This window comes from Bos indicus x Bos taurus, chromosome 28 (assembly GCF_003369695.1).
Source record: "Bos indicus x Bos taurus breed Angus x Brahman F1 hybrid chromosome 28, Bos_hybrid_MaternalHap_v2.0, whole genome shotgun sequence".
NCBI classification, from domain to species: domain Eukaryota; kingdom Metazoa; phylum Chordata; class Mammalia; order Artiodactyla; family Bovidae; genus Bos; species Bos indicus x Bos taurus.
Window position 1 is genome coordinate 19,150,478 of NC_040103.1, and position 19,581 is coordinate 19,170,058.

A 19,581-nucleotide genomic window follows, 5' to 3' on the forward strand; every position below is an offset into this window, starting at 1 on the left:
AGCACAAGCTGGAATCAAGATTGCCTGGAGAAATATCAGTAACCTCAGATATGCAGATGACACCACCCTTAAGGCAGAAAGTGAAGAGGAACTGAAGAGCCTCTTGATGAAAGTGAAAGAGGAGAGTGAAAAAGTTGGCTTAAAGCTCAACATTCAGAAAACTAAGATCATGGCATCTGGTCCCATCACTTCATGGGAAATAGATGGGGAAACAGTGGAAACAGTGTCAGACTTTATTTTTCTGGGCTCCAAAATCACTGCAGATGGTGATTGCAGCCATGAAATTAAAAGATGCTTACTCCTTGGAAGGAAAGTTGTGACCAAACTAGATAGCATATTGAAAAGCAGACATTACTTTGCCAACAAAAGTCTGTCTAGTAAAGGCTGTGGTTTTTCCAGTGGTCATGTATGGATGTGAGAGTTGGGCTATAAAGAAAGTTGAGCACCAAAGAATTGATGCTTTTGAACTGTGGTGTTGGAGAAGACTCTTGAGAGTCCCTTGGACTGCAAGGAGATCCAACTAGTCCATTCTGAAGGAGATCAGTCCTGGGTGTTCATTGGAAGGACTGATGCTGAAGGTGAAACTCCAATACTTTGGCCACCTCATGCGAAGAGTTGCCTCATTGGAAAAGACTCTGATGCTGGGAGGGATTGAGGGCAGGAGGAGAAGGGGACGACAGAGGATGAGGTGGCTGGATGGCATCACCGACTCAATGGACATGAGTTTGGGTAAACTCCGGGAGTTGGTGATGGACAGGGAGACCTGGCGTGCTGTGATTCATGGGGTTGCAAAGAGTCAGAAACAACTGAGCAACTGAACTGAACTGAACTGGACAAGGTAAAGGCAGGTTTGTGAATTCTTCTTCTTCCTGGAAAATGCTTTTGCATGTCTCTGAGCCTTTGCACCTGCTGTCATGCTCTCTAGACTCACCTTTAGTCCACATTCCCATCCCCATGTGTGTGTCTGGGAAACTGTTATTTACACCTCTGCCTCCGTTCAAGGCAGCTGCCTCCCTGAGAGTCCTTTCCAGACACCCCAGGCTGGCTCTGACACTCTTCTCATTGTCCGTGTACTTTGTTCAGACTCCACTTTGGAACCCACCCCGGCTTGCATTTGGTAAGCTCCTACTCATTACTAGATTCTGAGCTGCTAGGAACCAGGGACCATATCATTTTATTTTGTATCCCATAACCTAGCACCATGCTTGTCATGAGAACTGTTCAATAAAAAAATGTGATGAATGAATGAATGAATGGAGTGCACCTTGACAGGATTTTTAAAAGGGAACAACTTAGAGGATAATTGTGTTTTATAGGCAACATTCCTCTGTTGAGTCAAAATTAAACTATCTTGCAGATAGGTGTTTGTACACTAATTGGTCCTTTATTTGTTAGTTGGTTTAAATGGCAGTATGAAAAGAAACAATCTGTGATTAATTCAGTGTTTAATAGAAAAAGGAGAATTTTTGCACATGAAACACATCCTATGTTAGACATAAATTATGTATCATACTGATTACTGGCTATGGTCAATGACATGGAAGTTTAAAATGACAGAAATATGATATTTAAATTAGTATTTTTCACAGCCACATGTTAAATATGTGCCATTTCCCCCATGAAAAACTGATTAAATAACTTAGATAATGTTTTAACACACATCGTTATCCAAAAATAATTAGAATAAACTATGAATCATTCTGTCAACTTGTGATTCAATGGAACAATGTATATCTTTCATAGTTATTAATATTTAGTGTCTTTAAGTAAATTAAAAAATCAAGCTTAACAAAGGTTAAAAATATCTGATGATACATAGATGATTGTAAAAGCAATATATATTAATGAAGCTTTGTATGACTGACTTTTTTTCTTTTTTGGTTAATCACTCATGGAATTATGTCAAACATATATCAAGACTTTGGCTCTTTTTTCATCCAACCTTCCGGCATTTCATTACTATAGTTACCTGATTAATGGATGCAATAATATATATGGCATGATATGATATGTTCACATTAAATTTTAATCAAATATTACTAAATTCAGAAAACATTAAGTAAATCATGACTGATGAGGCAATATTGCTGTACTGTCATATTGATGACTCTCAAACTTCACTACTGAGAGTAACAGATTAAGCATAAGAAGTAAATTTTATGAGGAAATATAAGGATCTCAACTTCCACAGTTGTGTTTTGTTAATTGCTTTATAGCCACCAGAGGAGACATTAGATCCATCAAGTCTACCAGTGTCACAGATCCTGTAATTCCTTTCCTCAGTTTCACATATTGTGTTTGCACTGGAAGAGGGCTACATACATTATCCATGGGGATTTGTTATTTTCTAATCATGATTTTTAAGTAAAATTTGTCGTTCCACTTATACAAGGTATCTAATGCAGTCTGGTAATAGAAACTGGAATGTGGTTTCCACAGGCTGGGGCAATGGGGAATGAGGAGTAGTTGTTCAGTGGGTATACATTGTCAGTTTGGCAAGATGAAAAAGTTCTGGAGGTCTGTTACACAACAATGTGACTGTATTTAACGTTGCTGAGTTCTTCCCAGCTGGCACTAGTGGTAAAGAACCTGCCTGCCAGTGCAGGAGATGTAAAAGATGTGAATTCAATCCCTGGGTCAGGAAAATCTCCTGGAGGATGGTATGGCAGCCCACTCCAGTATTCTTGCCTGGAAGATTCCATGGATGGAGGAGCCTGGCAGGTTACTGTCCATGGGGTCACCAAGAATCGGACACAACTAAAGTGACTTAACATGCACGAACACTTGAATAAAATTAAGATGTTAAATTTAATATTATGTACTTTTACCACAATATTTTTAAATTATAAGCTTTGTTGCATTTTATTTTTTTTTTAATATCTAGTAATTAGTTTGGCTCCACCAGGTCTTAGTTGCATCATGCAAACTCTTTGTTGTGACACATGGGATCTAGTTGCCTGACCAGGGATTGAACCCAGGCCCCCTGCATTGGGAGCATGGACTCTTAGCCACTGGACCACCAGGGAAGTCCCTATTGTTGCATTTTAAATAGAGCTTAGAGCCTAATACCAGCTCCTTCAGCCTTGCGGGAGAGAAGAAAATGAGAACTTTCATTCGTTGGGTGACAAACACGAAACTTGGGGGTGGTCAGCAGTTGGATCCATTAAACTGTAGCTTGCTTAGGAAATAATGAACTGTGTAACCTGCCTTTACTGATCAAACTTGTTTTAGTTGTTTTTTCAAAAACTTGCATGTCCCGCAAGGGTTTCATAGCCTAGACAATAAGATGTTTGCCCAAGTTGTTTCTAGGAACTAGGGGTCACCTGTGTCCAGCTTGAGCTCAAGCAGGTTGGGACTGTCGGGACCACCAGCTCTCCAACTGGGCATGTGCAGATGCCCAAGATCCATGACCTTTTGACATCAGAAGGCCAAAAGTTCTATCCTAATGATGTTCACCTCACCCTTTTCTTACCTCCAGTCACCTTTCCTCACACTCTGCATGTCTCAGCTTTAACCCATAAATATCCGGAGCTCTTTGCCTTCAGGGAGGTAGATGTGAGACTTTTTTTTCTCCCATCTCCTTACTTGGATGGCTTGAGAGTAAGACATTCTCTGCTCCAGATTGCAGAGCCAGGGGCAGCATCTCTGCACACGGTCTGCCAAGCTGAAGTGTCAGGCACCGCGGTTCTGTGCTGGGAGCTCTAATCCAAAGTGTTAGGTGCAAGGCCTGTGTGCACATGCCCCCAAGGGCAAGTGAAACCAGACTAAACACAAAAGAAGAGGCTAGTCCTTATCTTAACACCTAGATTCCATCTTACTTTCCCCGGGGACCCCAGTGGGCTTTTCTAGTCATGAAATTCTTGGGCACTTTATATGTAACATCTCGTCTAACCTCACAACAAAGCCACAAAGTGGACCTCCCTGTACAGGTGTTATGTATGAAGAAATGCGTCACTGGTGCCAAGACAGACTGTCAGTCCAAAGTTATATTGTTCTTACTTAGAAATTTCCAGACCCTGGAGAAGGGAATGGCAGCCCACTCTAGCATTCTTGCCTGGAGAATCCCGTGGACAGAGGAACCTGGCGGGCTACAATCCATGGGGTCACAAAGAGTCAGACATGACTGAAGCGACTGAGCACAGCACAGCACCGAGATTTCCGGCACTCATGCTGTTCTCCTCATTTTCCTGGACTCCCAGAGGAAACATGTCCCAGCCCATCTTGCTGCTGTGTGCAGGGCCATGTGACCCACACAGGGGAGGCTCAGGCAGTGATAGGTCCCATGAGACTCTCCACGTGCTCTTCTTCAACCATGTGCTGAGGTCATGAAGCCACAAGATTGGATCTCCGAGTCTCCCTTGGAAGGAGGGTGCCTCAGAGAACCCAATTCACCTACAACAATCTTCCTGTGAGGGAAAAGTAAGCTAGAGTGTATTAAGCTACTAGGACTTTGGAGATTCGTGTTAGTTCAGGATTATCTAACCTGGTTTACCTATGACGTTGCTGGACATTTGAAATTTGGTTGGTCGGGGTTAGTGCTGCAAGCCTAAAGTGTTGGTCTGTGTGTGTGTGCTTAGTCACTTTAGTCGTGTCCAACTCTGTGCGACACTATGGACTATAGCCCGCCAGGCTCCTGTCCATGGGATTCTCCAGGCAAGAACACTGGAGTGGGTTGCCATGCTCTTTTCCAGGGAATCTTCCCCACCCAGGGATTGAACCCACGTCTGTTACGTCTACCTGCATTGGCAGGCGGGTTCTTTACCACTAGAACCACCTGGGAAGCCCATATTGGTCTCTGTGATAACCAAAATTTTCTTCTCTCCTTAGCCTCCTCAACTGAGATTCATTTTCTACCATACCTGTGCTGTACTTAGTAGCTCAATTGTGTCTGATTCTCTGACACCATCCTGTAGTCCACCAAGCTCTTCTGTCCATGGGGATTCTTGAGGCAAGAATAATGGAGTGGGTTGCCATGCCCTCCTCCAGGGGATCTTCCCAACCCAGGGATGGAACCCAGGTCTTCCACATTGCAGGCAGATTCTTTACCATCTGAGCCACCAGGGAAGCCCTCTACCACACCTAGCCTTCTAATTTCCAAACTTTTACTTCTCCTCCTTTTCTTTCTCCTTCCCCTACTTTCTTCCCTCCTCCCCTTCCTCCTTCTTCTTCCCATGAAGAATGGAATCTTGAGCCTCATTTAGAACAATCTAGAATCGACTCAATGTCAGGCCTCTTCACATCAACCAAGATAATCTGTCCTATCCTCCAAGGCCAACATGCTGCTGCTACTGCTGCTAAGTCACCTCAGTCGTGTCCGACTCTGTGTGACCCCATAAGATGGCAGCCTACCAGGCTGCCCCGTCCCTGGGATTCTCCAGGCAAGAACACTGGAGTGGGTTGCCATTTCCTTCTCCAGTGCATGAAAGTAAAAAGTGAAAGTGAAGTCGCTTAGTCATGTTGGAATCTTAGCGGCCCCATGGACTCCAGCCTACCAGGCTCCTCCGTCCATGCGATTTTCCAGGCAAGAGTACTAGAGTGGGGTGCCATTGCCATCTGACTCCAATTTTCCTAAAACGTAGTACTCCAGATAATTTTAGGTGCTTCATGAATTAGCACATTTCATTTTTACTTTATTTTTTAAATATTTATTTATCTGGGTTTCCCTGATGGCTCAGACAGTAAAGAATCTGCCTGCAATGCTGGAGACCCAGGTTTGATACCTGGGTTGGAAAAATCCCCTGGAGAAGGAAATGGCAACCCACTCCAGTATTCTTTTGTGGAGAATTCCATGGACAGAGGAGCCTTATTTATCCGGCTGCACTGGGTCTTAGTTGCGGCGCTCTGGATCTCTCGTTGTGACTCATGGGCGTAGTTGTCCCATAGCATGTGGGATCTTAGTTCCCTCACCAGTGATCAAATCCATGTCCCCTGCATTGGAACGCAGATTCTGAACCACTGGACCACCAGGGAAGCCTCTGTTTGCATTATTTTTTGCTTTAGAAGTTTCATATTCAAAAGTATGTTGTTGTTCAGTTGCTAAGTCATGTCCAACTCTTTGTGACTCCATGAACTGAAACACCCAGGCTTCCCTGACCTTCACCATCTCCCAGAGTTGTTCAAACTCATGTCCATCGAGTCAGTGATGCCATCCAACCATCTCATCCTCTGTCGCTCCCTTTTCCTCCTGCCTCCAGTCTTTCCCAGCATCAGGATCTTTTCCAGTGAGTTTGTTCTTCACATCAGATGAGCAAAGTATTGGACCTTCAGCTTCAGCATCAGTCCTTCCAATGAATGAATATTCAGTCCTTCCATAATGAATATTCAGGGTTTATTTCCTTTAGGATTGACTGGTTTGATATCTTTGCTGTCCAAGGGACTCTCAAAAGTATGTTAGAAAACATCAAACCTGTGAGTTCATCATATTGTTGCTTAGGATAAGGCTAAAGGACATATTTATGTTTCAAAAGTAGACAAATATTTTTAGAAACTAAAATATCATGATTGAAGCTGAGGATGTACTGCCAGATTGTGCCCCGAGCCAATGGAGGGAGCCCTCCAAGCAGGGTATACTGCCTGTCATGCAGGTGGCCAGCTATGCCTCCTTCCCCAGCCTTTGGGCAATATGATAAAAGGAACACACCTCATCTGTGTTTCCCCACACCCCTGGGCCAGGCAGGCATGTCATTCTGCCCAAGGTTTTCTTTCCAGCATCAGTCAGTGATCAGTAAAAGTGCAGAGGCCACCAGACAGGGCTATGAATAGTGTTGAAGAGCTAATCTCAGGCTCCTTTTCTTATTGGAGTCCATGATCTCATTATCAGAAGCTGACCTGATTGTTTAACTGATCCCACGAGGGGGCTAATTGCTTTTAGCTGATGGGGGCAGGAGTAGAAGAACAGATCCTGGGCAGGGGTGGAGCGTCTCTTGCTCAAACATTGCTGTCATGTTTAGCATGGGCCCCTGCCAGGTTTTTGGGAGGGGGCAAGCCTTCCAAATGGGTGCAGCCTGAGCACCTGGGTTCTCTGGTAAAAGGTGATGTAAAAATGCAGACAGGCAGATTGATCCAGTCTCCCACGTGCTGAGATGTTCAGCACAAATTACAGGAATAGCTTGCCCTGCCCAGAACTCCAAAAACTGCCTAATGTTAGTATCAATCACCGACGCTATGTTATACTATATTTAGATAAAGATGATGTCTTACTTTTCTCACAGTTCTCCCCATCCTTTGCCTTTGGTTTGACCCAGGGGAATTCACAGTAAGTTCTGGTCCTTATCTCCTGCAGGAGTTGCGGTTTCCTCACCACCCTTGGGCATGTTACCTCCTCCCTGAGCTGGTGGATTGTCACGTAACAACAAGCTTTCTTGGCTCTGTCTCCTTTCCTGTGGTCTACCAATAGCAATCCCATAAACGATCGTTTTTGTGATCCTAAATCAGCCATTGGGCCCCAAAAGGAGGAGGAGGAACAGAATACTGAGAATTGTAGTGATTTCCTCTTATCTGATACCAGTCTGGTCTAGGGTTTGGAAGACACCGCCAAACCCTGGGCCCTCAGGGTGGGAGATGTGAAGGGAAGTGAAGGTGTCCCATGTCACCTTCATGAATTAGCACCTTTTATTTCATTTTTATAATTTTATTTATTTTTTTAATTTTGCAGTTACTTATTAAAAGTTATATTAGACCCCCAAAAAAGAATTACATTAGAAAACATAAAACCTGTGATTTCATGGATAGTATGGCTTAGGATTAGGCTAAAGGAGATCTTTATGTTTCAAAAGTAGATCTTTTTTAGCACAGACTTAAAAAGTCTTTTTTTAATTTATTTATTGGCCACATCACATCTTAGTTGTGACACACAGTATCTTCAATCTTTGTTGCAGCATGTAGGACCTACATCCCTGACCAAGAATCAGACTCAGGCCCTTGCATTGGGCATGCACAGAGTGCTAGCCACTGGGACACCAGGGAAATCCCAGTACGTAGGTATTTTTTTTAAAACTAGTGAATGAGCAACAGGGCAGCCAGTGCACTGCCCCATTGGGTATCTACCATCACTTGTAAAAAAAAAAAAAAATCTATGGATCAAAAGAGTTCATAGTGGGGAAAAAAATAAGTAAGGGACACAGTAGGCAATAGAGAATTTTCTGAGAATGGAAAAAAGCACATCACTAATTTGTTAAACTGTGTGGGAGCCTAAAGCTATTGTGACGGGGGCTACGTAAGCAAGGAAATTTTGAATTTGCAGGTGAGTTGGATGTCAAGGTGAAGAATATGTGGCCGAAAGCAGGGAAAGAAAAACAAATAGAGAAGATAAAGAGTTGGATAACTGAACCAGTTTAGACAACTGGCGGAAAGCCCCTGGGATGGGTGCCTTCTCCCGAGCTCGTGTTTGGGCCTGCCGGGGCAGCCAGAACTTCCGCCCAGGCCCTGGGGACTCTCACCCAGCACCTTGCACGGTGGGTGGGAGTTGTTGTGGGACCAGGTTTGGGCCTCTTATTGTTTCAGTCTGCACAGCGGAGCCTCTGTCGGGAGAGGGGAGCCAAGAGAACATGGGCAGACACGCCGAGGAGTGCCACAAGAAACACGACTTTTCCCTAGCATCGCACCCTCCATGGGAGTTGAATTGGTGGACTTCATGGATTGTAGGATTGTTGTGGGCCCAGAGGTCTGGCCTGGCCAGGTGCTATTCCCTTCCCAGGAAGTTGTGCTGAGAGTGAGTTTATTTTGATACTGATCTAGTGGCTCAGGTCCATCCCTAGCAGAAAGACGTCAGCAGTGCGGTTCTTCAGAGGTGGGGTTCTGCTGAGGGTTACGGAAGATACTCAGTAGGTAGAAAGCATCCTATGTGTAGTTTCTTGCTTTGACTATGCCATTCTGTCACATTTCAGAGAATAAAATTTGACCTGTGGGATATCTGAATTAACTATTAATAATAATAATGCATGCACGAGTGGGGCTTTCCTGATGGCTCAACTGGTAAAGAATCTGCCTGCAGTACAGGAGGCTCAGGAGACATGGGTTCAATCCCTGGGTTGGGAAGATCCCCTGGAGGAGGAAATGGCAACCCACACCAGTATTCTTGCCTGAAAAATCCCGTGGACAGAGGAGACTGGCAGGCTGTAATCCAAAGGGTCACAAAGAGTCAGACACGACTGGGCAACTAAGTACAGACATAATCCACGCACTAGCCAGGGCCAGTATATGGGGTGCTGGTCTATTTTATTTAGAGAATACATTTAGTCTGTTGATAAATCGGCAGTTGGCGTCTTTGCAACTTGAACTTATAAATGAGTTGAAGCCAGACCCCAAACATCCAAGACCTACTTACTTACTTATTTATTTGGCAACATATGGCCTAATAAGTACAAATAGACAGCCATCCATCTGTGAGTTCTGCCTCATATGGTGGGAAAGAAAGACTTGCCAGGCACACCAGCACATAGGGGAATCCCTTTTGTTTAAGAAATGCTTTTTCAAAGGATTCAGCGTCAGGGCCTCCCTTTGAGCACACTGGTGTGTGGGAGGCTCTGCTGGTCTCCCTACAATGACAAAACTGAGGAGCCTGTCTTGGGTTGGTGCTTTCCTCAAAATGCACAGTCTGAGCAAAAAACACAGACACAAAGCATGCACAGAGAAGAAGTCAGTGCTGAGCAGAGTGTGGGCTGAAGAATCCTGCCTCCTAAGGAGGTGACAGTCAAACGACGCTGGCTCATCATGTGTGTCAAAGGCAGCATTCGGCAGGTAAATAGCAATTAAGCATTTCCCGCCCACTCACAAATTCCATGCTGGAGACACTGGTTTTGCGGGAGCTTCTTCCACTATTGGGTCCATTCATACCCAAGCTCTTTTTTAAGAAGGAAGCAAACAAACCTCTAATACATCAGGCACTGTCTCAGAATGCTTTCAATCGTAACCACAGAAAATCTGTAACATTTCACTCTTATCGCCCTGGCATTTAATCACTTATCCTTGCCTTGTTTTTTTGTTTTGTTTTGTTTTCTGTAGAATGAGATGAAACACCAGTTGTCTGAATGTAGGTACAGAATCAATATACAGTGCCTTAATATTTACTGTAAGGAAACTTAACTGAGCAGGGTCTCAAGCAGGACATGTGTTTGCCTAACTTGGTATCATTACCTATCACAACTATGTTCAGAAACACAGAACCAAAACATTCTCATTTGGACAAGGAATGAAACTATATAAAATCCCAGAAATAAATGGATTCTATGAAAGTGACGTGAAAGTGTTAGTCGCTCAGTCGTGTCTGACTCTTTGTGACCCCATGGACTGTAGCCCACTTGGTTCCTCTTTCCGTGGGATTTCCCAGGCCAGAATACTAGATTGGATAGCCATTCCCTTCTCCAAGGGGATCTTTTGACCCAGGGATTAAACCCAGGTCTCCCACACTGTGGGCAGATTCTTTAGTATCTGAGCCACCCAGATTCTATGAGGCAATATGGAGTACATTAACACTATATATGTCAAATTTAAGATAATTTATATCAAACAATATGACAGTATATATAATTAAAACAGTGACAAATTTCAAGTGCTAGAGAATTAAGGGAAAGAATAAGAAATTGGAGCCATCGTGGAAGGCTTTGTCAGTGAATAAGTGAACAATTAGGAAAAATTGATACAATGCAATTTTTATATAGGCATTGCTTTTTAACATATCCTTAAAATATAATGCAAATAATGCTTCCACTCAATAAAGAATGTACTCAGGTTGGACAAAAACCTGAGTCATCAGTCCATGCCACTTAAAATGCTGTCTTTCAAATAGTTGATGTCTGCTTTAGTCAACAATATCTAACCCAATACTCTGTAATGACCTATATGGAAATAGAGTCTAATAAAGAGTGAATGTGTATGTACAACTTGGTCACTTTGATGTACAGAGGAAACTAACACAACATTTTAAATTAACCATACTTCAATAAAAAATTAATTTAAAAAATATATCTATTGATCCAAAAGTCTACAAATAATAAATGTTGGAGAGGGTGTGGAGGAAAGGGAACCCTCTTACACTGTTGGTGGGAATGCAAACTAGTACAGCCACTATGGAGAACAGTGTGGAGATTCCTTAAAAAACTGGAAATAGAACTGCCTTATGATCCAGCAATCCCACTGCTGGGCATACACACTGAGGAAACCAGAAGGGAAAGAGACACGTGTACCCCAATGTTCATCGCAGCACTGTTTATAATAGCCAGGACATGGAAGCAACCTAGATGTCCATCAGCAGATGAATGGATAAGAAAGCAGTGGTACATATACACAATGGAGTATTACTCAGCCATTAAAAAGAATGCATTTGAATCAGTTCTAATGAGGTGGATGAAACTGGAGCCTATTATACAGAGTGAAGTAAGCCAGAAGGAAAAACACCAATACAGTATACTAACGCATATATATGGAATTTAGAAAGATGATAACAATAACCCTGTGTACGAGACAGCAAAAGTGACGCTGATGTATGGTACAGTCTTATGGACTCTGTGGGAGAGGGAGAGGGTGGGAAGATTTGGGAGAATGGCATTGAAACGTGTAAAATATCACGTATGAAACGAGATGCCAGTCCAGGTTCAATGCACGATACTGGATGCTTGGGGCTGGTGCACTGGGACGACCTGGAGGGATGGTGTGGGGAGGGAGGAGGGAGGAGGGTTCAGGAGGGGGAGCACATGTATACCTGTGATGGATTCATTTTGATGTTTGGCAAAACTAATACAATTACGTAAAGTTTAAAAATAAAATAAAAAATATATATATATCTATGTTACCTAAATGTTATGATCTATGCAAATGTATTGCTTTGCTTGTATAGGCTCCTATTTCAGATAATGTTACTTCTTTTCACAGTAAGACAAAGTAGTAAGCAATTGTCTCCTTCTGTCTCAACTTCTCGAAAATAACTGCATTTTTATATAAGCCATCTATGCTGTAGAGATCTGAATTATCTTATAGAGGGAGGGGGAAAGGCAGAATAGTGAGGACTAGTGATACAATTAAATTTTAAAAATTGTGGTTTGTCTGGAGTTTTGGTCTACAGCCTGCCAGGAAGTGAGTGAAGAAGTCATTGGCTGCATTTTATTTATTTATTTTTTAATTTTATTTTATTTTTAAACTTTACAATATTGTATTGGTTTTGCCAAATATCAACATGAATCCGCCACAGGTATACATATGTTCCCCATCCTGAACCCTCCTCCCTCCTCCCTCGCCGTACCATCCCTCTGGGTCGTCCCAGTGCACCAGCCCCAAGCATCCAGTATCATGCATCGAACCTGGACTGGCGACTCGTTCCATATATGATATTGTACGTATTTCAATGCCATTCTCCCAAATCATCCCACCCTCTCCCTCTCCCACAGAGTCCAAAAGACTGTTCTATACATCAATGTCTCTTTTGCTGTCTCGTATACAGGGTTATTGTTACCATCTTTCTAAATTCCATATATACGCGTTAGTATACTGTATTGGTGTTTTTCTTTCTGGCTTACTTCACTCTGTATAATAGGCTCCAGTTTCATTCACCTCATTAGAACTGATTCAAATGTATTCTTTTTGATATAGAAGAAGGTTTTTTTCCCAGGCTGGGTAAGTCAGCCGCTTGCCAGCCTCATGTGTAGGAAGAAGGGCAGCCACCTATATCGCGTAATTTGAAATGTACAGCAAGGCCCTACTGGTCATAAAATAGCTCTTCTACATATCCGCAATAGCCCAATAGACTCCTCAACCAATCAGTATTAACCAATATGCGTAAAACTTTCATCTGAGTCTGAACACTCGTTCCCTGCCCAACAGTTGTTGAGCACAAAAAGCAAATATAAGATATTGTCCCTGACTTTAAGACCTAACAATAGGTCAGAGGGACAAACATAGAGTAGTTGAGATAATGTTAAATATATGAAGATAATATAGAATTTAAATTATGCACTGAAGTCTCAAGGGCTATAGAATTAAGAGAAAGGAGAAAGAAGTAGAGCAGTCATGGAGAACTTTGACAGGGAATAAACATACAGATGGAGGAATGGAATCTAGAATGACAGCAGCGGTAAGAAGTAATGACAGCAGGGATAAGAAGTAAGGACAGGAGATCAAGAAGTGTTGTAGCACAGAGACGGGTAAAGGGGCGGGGGGGACAATGAGACATGTCTGATCAGAAAAGGGCACTGAAACAGTGGTAGGAAATGACTTTAGAGCAGGGTCAGATGATGGAAGCCCTCCTTGCCGGTCTATAATCCCCACCTTTACCTTTTTTTTTTCCTTCTATAAAGACTAAGAAATGAAATCTTTACCCCAGTTATACTTATCACCCTATTTATTTCTTTCGAAAGATTTATCACAGACTTCTGTTATCTTCTTTTTAATTCATTTACTTGTGTACTTACTTATTTACTAGTTATTGTCCAAATCTGCTTTTCCCATACTGTGTGCTCAATAAAGAATGGGTAGATGGATGAATGAAAACTCTTTCTATAAGACACTTGGTGGAGCGTGGTGGGGTGGTCTTTAGTTCTCATTCATTGTCTCAAATTCACCAACTATTTTATGTTCCTCTTGAAGCAAAAGGAGCCCAGTCCTCAAGAATCCAAAAGGCAGTATCTTTCTGAGGAGTCTGGGATGTGGATCTTCAGTATCAAGGTAAGTCCTGTAAAATTTAAGAATCAATGAATTCCACACTGGGGAACTCTGTCAGTCTTGGCAGAAGCAAGTTGGTCCCTGGGGAGTGAGTGGAAGAAAAGGCATTAGAAAAATAGGAAAGACTTCAGAAGAGAAAAAGCGTGAGTATATAGAAAGGGAGTGAGCATCAAAAGAAGACGTATCTAGGACCTACCTGGTACCAAGTTTAGAACTGTTAGAATCAGAATTTCAGTGACCCTTCCCTGGTGTCTGCCTGCAACACGGGAAGTATCTAGGGAATCAAAAGATATATAAGAACAGAAACATCAGAGGACTTCAGTAGTTATAGATGAAAGTCTGGCAATAGTTCTCTGTAAAGGAAATGTCTGCACTTTTGCAAACTTCATAATTTATATCATTATCTCTTCATTCATAGGATGACCGAATCTTTTTTAAAATATTGTTTTGGCTATGCTGGTTGCCGTGCACGGGATCTTCAGTCTCCACGTGGCATGTGGGTTCTTTAGTTGTGGCATTCAAACTCATAGTTGCTGTACATGGAATCTAGTTCCTTGACGAGGGATTGAAACCCAGGCCCCCTCTATTGGGAGCATGGAGTCTTAGCCATTGGACTGCCAGAAAGGACATGGGGTGTACATTTGTCAACTATCAACATTCAGAGAGGTTTTCCCCAAACTATTCTAAACTAAAACCAATCTATTTTCATTTTAAAAGTTTAGGAAGGTAAAAATGCTATAATTCACCTTCAATAATGAAACAGCCTTTTCTTTTTAAGAAATCTTCTATGACCCAATACTAAAAAACCCAAATTAGACTGAGCTGCATGCTTATCTAGTTCTAAAGCGGACTTGCAGGGATTCCACCCCGGTGTGTGCACTCTTAGAACCACCTTCAAATACCAGTTCTCTCACCATGGGCTCCTGGCTTCCTTTTTGTTTCAGTTTCCTCCGTCTCCTTTCAGTCCCACATTGTAACAGAAAACATGTTGAAGGACTCTGAGTCACATGGGACAGGGTGTTTAAAATCCCACCCTGTACTCTGCAGTGCAAGACAGCTGGCTACTTGTCTTTGCATATAACTCAAAGTGCTTATCCCATTCAACCCATTTCCAATTTTTATGAATCACATAAGAACTAGTGCTACAGATTTACAAAATCCTTAATGTTGAAAGAAAAATTTAGAGTTTTCCATTTTTTTTTACAGTTTTATTCAAACTGTTTTCTGTATTTGGAGCCATATATGAAAGATTGAAAAAAAGTGCTTTGAAAAGGAGTAAATGGGTTGATTTTGTTGAAAGCCATGGTTCTTATTATGGAAGAAGGAACTTACAAATATAAAATGAGAGAAGGACAGAAAAAATCCTTTGAAACTGTAATTGAATTGGAGGTATTGGTGTGAGCTATGATTCCTAAAATATTCTAAAATATGTGTGTATATATGCATATCTGTGTGCATATGTGTATTATAAGTATATACATGGATCTGTGTGTATATGCACATGTACATGTTTGTACTTCTTCTTTTTTTAATATTTATTTATTTGGCTGATCCAGGTCTTAGTTGTGGTATGCAAGTTCTTTTAGTTGAGACTTTCAAACTCTTAGTTGTGGGATCTAGTTCCCTGACCAGGGATCAAACCCAGTCTCCCTGCCTTGTGAGCATGAGGTCTTAGCCGCTGGACCACAGGGAAATCCCAGTACTGGTTAGTGTTATACATTAAAGAGCCAAGAGCCAAAGATTTCGCCCCCGCCCCAAGTAGCAATAAGCATACCTAGATCTTGGTCTCTAATGCCATTCCTCACTAAAAGGAATCAGGGATTCTCAGAGAAATGTCTGATTTCAGGGACAGGATAGGATAGGTGCAAAAGAGCCTGGGACATTTTTCTGTGACAGAAAGTAAGAAGATACTCAAACCAATGATGAGGACATGTTACAAAGGCGCAAGAACCAATTTGAATGGGCTCCTCATGACCAAATCTGGGACAGTCTGAGCATTGGTGTCCCAGCATCAATCATGAATTTTAAGCCAGTGAATAAATAAGAATGAATATGTCCATTCTCAAAACACATAGACAGATAATAGTGGTGATTTATAGCGATAGATAGATCAATAGCTAGGTGGATATGAAAAGTGAAGTCTTCTGCTTACAGTAGAATGCAGAAGACCAAATAGTAGACACAAATGTGGTGCTGGAGTTCGACAATTATCATTTTGCAGCTGTCATGATTAAAATCAAACCAAGAGGGAATTGTCATTGAATGTTAAGTTTTGGGAGAAAATTTCGATGACATAGGGACATTTGCATAGTCCTATTAGTTGCAAGAGAGAGAAAAAAGTAATTATATAATGAGTTTTAAGGGGAGAGGGGGCGATAAATGCATTCTTTAAAAAATATCAGTCTTGTGAATTCCCTGGAAGTCCAGTGCTTAGGACTCTGAGCTTCCATTGCAGGGGGCTTGGATTCAAGACTTGATCAGGGACTGAGATTTCACATGCTGCACATAGTGTAGAGAAAAAAAAATTGGTATCATAAAAGACAAAGAATATTTGTGTGATTTGCTCCAGATTAATGGAAGTTAGAGAAACTTGACAACTAAATATAAGACGGTTGGATGGCATCACCGACTCAATGGATGTGAGTTTGAGTGAAGTCCGGGAGTTGGTGATGGACAGGGAGGCCTGGTGTGCTGCGATTCATTGGGTCACAAAGAGTCGGACATGACTGAGCGACTGAACTGAACTGAACCCTAGAATAGATCCACAGCAAAGGAAAAAATACTACACAATGACATTACTAGATTACAGATAACATTTGAATATGGATATGTGAATTTAAGACATAAATGACCATCTTTCAGTCATTTTTAGGAAATACACACTGAAGAATGTAGGTGTAAAGGGCCATAATATTTGCAGGATGCCTTTAAACAGTTCAGGAAAATAAGAGAGACAGAAAACAGAAACAGTGACAGAGATAGATATTAAGGAGCAGAGATGACAAAGCAAATAGCATAATGTTATATAAATGAAAGGTCTAGGAGTGTTCCTTATAATGCTCTTTTGCAAACTTTTTGTAAGTTTGAAACTGTTTCCAAATAAAAAGCTTAAAAAGAGAAAAATTGTGATAATCTGTAGCTCTAAGAACAAAGGATTAAGAGGAAATGATTCCATGGGATACTGTATTGTTGTCTTCTCATTATCATTGCAAATTAATTTTCCTGCTTACTTACTTGAACATAAAAATTTTTTGAAAAATATTTGAAGAACACTTACTTGGAAGTGACGTTTTTAAATTTTGCAAACCTCTTCTGGGCCCTCAGTGTCTTATACTAAGTGGCATAGAGTCTTGGAAACAGTCAATAGTCGTCTGGCTTGCAACAAAAACTCCTTAGCCCAAGGAACGTTGACCCCACCCACATTTATCAGTGTCAAATCCCAGATCTCAGCCCCCTCTTCAAACTCTTCTTAGGTTTCAAGAACAACACCATCTTCCCCCTCAATGTATTTTTAGAATTTTCCCTAAGTACAAACCTGTAATAACAAAGGAAAATAGAAAATAATTATACATTTTATCTCCTCACCTCCCCTTCCCAGGAAATGTGCTTCAACTTAATTTAAACCACTTACATCAGGAGAGTATTTCCTGAGTAGTCACGTTGTAGAAATGTGAGGTCAGTATTTACCTAAGATGAATACAAAAACGTTTTTTAATAGCTAGTAAAGATGAACTTGAAAAAAATTTTAAATGTCTGGAAGTATTTATTGCACAAAAGACCGATGTTGAATCCAAAATTCAGTATTTTATTCTAGATAATCAAAATGTTCTAAAGAAGCCCTGAGAACGTATTCTAGTAAGCTGAGCTCTTGCTGTGCCAGCTGGCCCATTGCATGAAAATCTCCTCGAAAGCTGGTCACTGAAGACACCTAGAGGACATATGCATAAACTGCATGGTAACAGGATAGTAAATACTCTGTTTACACAGTGTTTATTCAGGATGCCTGGTGGCAGGAGGAAGCGTTTGGGAATTGGGACTTTGGTAATGAACGCTGGGAAATCAGATCCTCAGCACATACCAGCATAATTTTTCACTATGCTTAATGAGCTACCTTAGCTCCTTAAGATTATGTTAAGTGGCATTCCTGATATAATAGATAAGAATGAGTGTCATTGGCTAAAAAAGAAAAATCATTGAAAATCTCTATTGTGGTTGATAATAGTCAAAGAAGGCAGAAAATCTTTGCTGCGTTTATTCTGATGCCTTATTGTGCTTTCCTATTGCTTAATGCTGCCTGTATCTATGGATTATGTAAACTTTAAAAAGTTGTTTTAGGGAGATACAGTGGTTAGGACGCATGCTTCCACTGCAGGGCCACAGGTTTGATCCCCAGTCTGAGAAGTAAGGTGGCGCTAATGGTAAAGAACTCGCCTGCCAATTCAGGAGACACAAGAGACATGGGTTGGATCCCTGGTTGGGGGAAGATCCCCTGGTGTAGCAAATGGCAGCTCACTCCAGTATTCTTGCCTGGAGAATCCCAAGGACGGAGGAGCCAGGTGGGCGATAATCCATGGGGTCACACAGAATCAGACACAACTAAAGCAAAGCATTCTTGGAAGTAAAATCCCACAAGCCATACTGCTGCTGCTGCTAAGTCGCTTCAGTCGTGTCCAACTCTGTGCGACCCCATAGACAGCAGCCCATTAGGCTCCCCCGTCCCTGGGATTCTCCAGGCAAGAACACTGGAGTGGGTTGCCATTTCCTTCTCCAATGCATGAAAGTGAAAAGTGAAAGTGAAGTCGCTCAGTTGTGTCCGACTCTCAGCAACCCCATGGACTGTGGCCCACCAGGCTCCTCTGTCCATGGGATTTTCCAGGCAAGAATGCTGGAGTGGGGTGCCATTGCCTTCTCCCCTACAAGTCATGCTGCATGGCAAAAAAAAAAAAAAAAACAGTTATTTTAATGCCATTGAAAATTCCCCTTTGCCTGAAAATTCCCCAGATTTGTCTGCCCTTAGTTAGAAAGGAGAAGTGACTTACCTTACTCTCTTTGGCCCATTTACCTCCCAGTATTCTTTCCAGTTTGTAGCTGGCTAATGGAGACAGTGCTTTACTGCTTTAGGATCCTGGACTTGCACAGTCTGGGTGTGCAGCAACATGTACTTGTAGCAAATGTCCCAGTCTGTTTAATGTATAGCTACAACTATAATAAGAACAACTATTTTTAACACAAAATCCCGTGGCCCAGAGAAAAATCTAAATATTTCAAGCAATATTTATTACAAGAATGCAGGCTGTGTCTAGCACTCCTTTGAGAAAGATTGTAAAGTAACCAAGGCCCTTCCATGGAGGTATTTTAAGAGAAATTTTCCTTGTTCCTTTGTTGCAAAGGGATTAGAGTATCGATCAAGGGTATTACTTCAGGAACATCTGCTTTATTGTCCCAATTATTGATTCAAAATACTTGAGCTTTCTGCCTAAATTTCTCCTCTGTTTTTAGGATAGGGATCAGGGGACAGGAAGAAGTTGCTTACCAGTGTCTGGAAGCACTTAGCAATAACAAATTTGAGTATGAGGCTGCATTTTTATGTCCAGACAGGGTGTGGTTGGACATAGACTTGGAACTGAGGCAATTTTCAATTATTTTTCAAAGAAGTAAACAATGAATAGATTTGCTCATTCCACCAAAATCAGGAGGATATTTGCTAATACACACGGGGATGGCATTATTGTTTGATTTTTATTAAGCACCTACATAAAATAGAAGTGAATGATATGAAGATTTTTGAAGTCTTTACATAATGTGTTTCAGTCTTGGGCTTGAATGATACAATTCATTAAAATACATGTGAAAAATAAGCACAATCAAATGTTTTGGATGGTTGATTAAGTGCAGATGCTGTTAAGAGATTCCGAACTAAAGTGAACTAAG

The 19,581-nt window shown here is 41.6% G+C and overlaps 1 long non-coding RNA gene across 1 annotated transcript; it reads right to left on the bottom strand.

The window, feature by feature from the left end:
* Nucleotides 1-12,521: 12,521 nt before the first annotated feature.
* On the bottom strand, nt 12,522-18,841 carry LOC113885429. Its single transcript, XR_003509199.1, has 4 exons — nt 18,690-18,841; nt 17,282-17,337; nt 13,847-13,924; nt 12,522-13,731 (listed from the first exon to the last, which is right to left on the bottom strand). It is a non-coding gene; the product is annotated as an uncharacterized LOC113885429 (long non-coding RNA).
* Nucleotides 18,842-19,581: the final 740 nt, after the last annotated feature.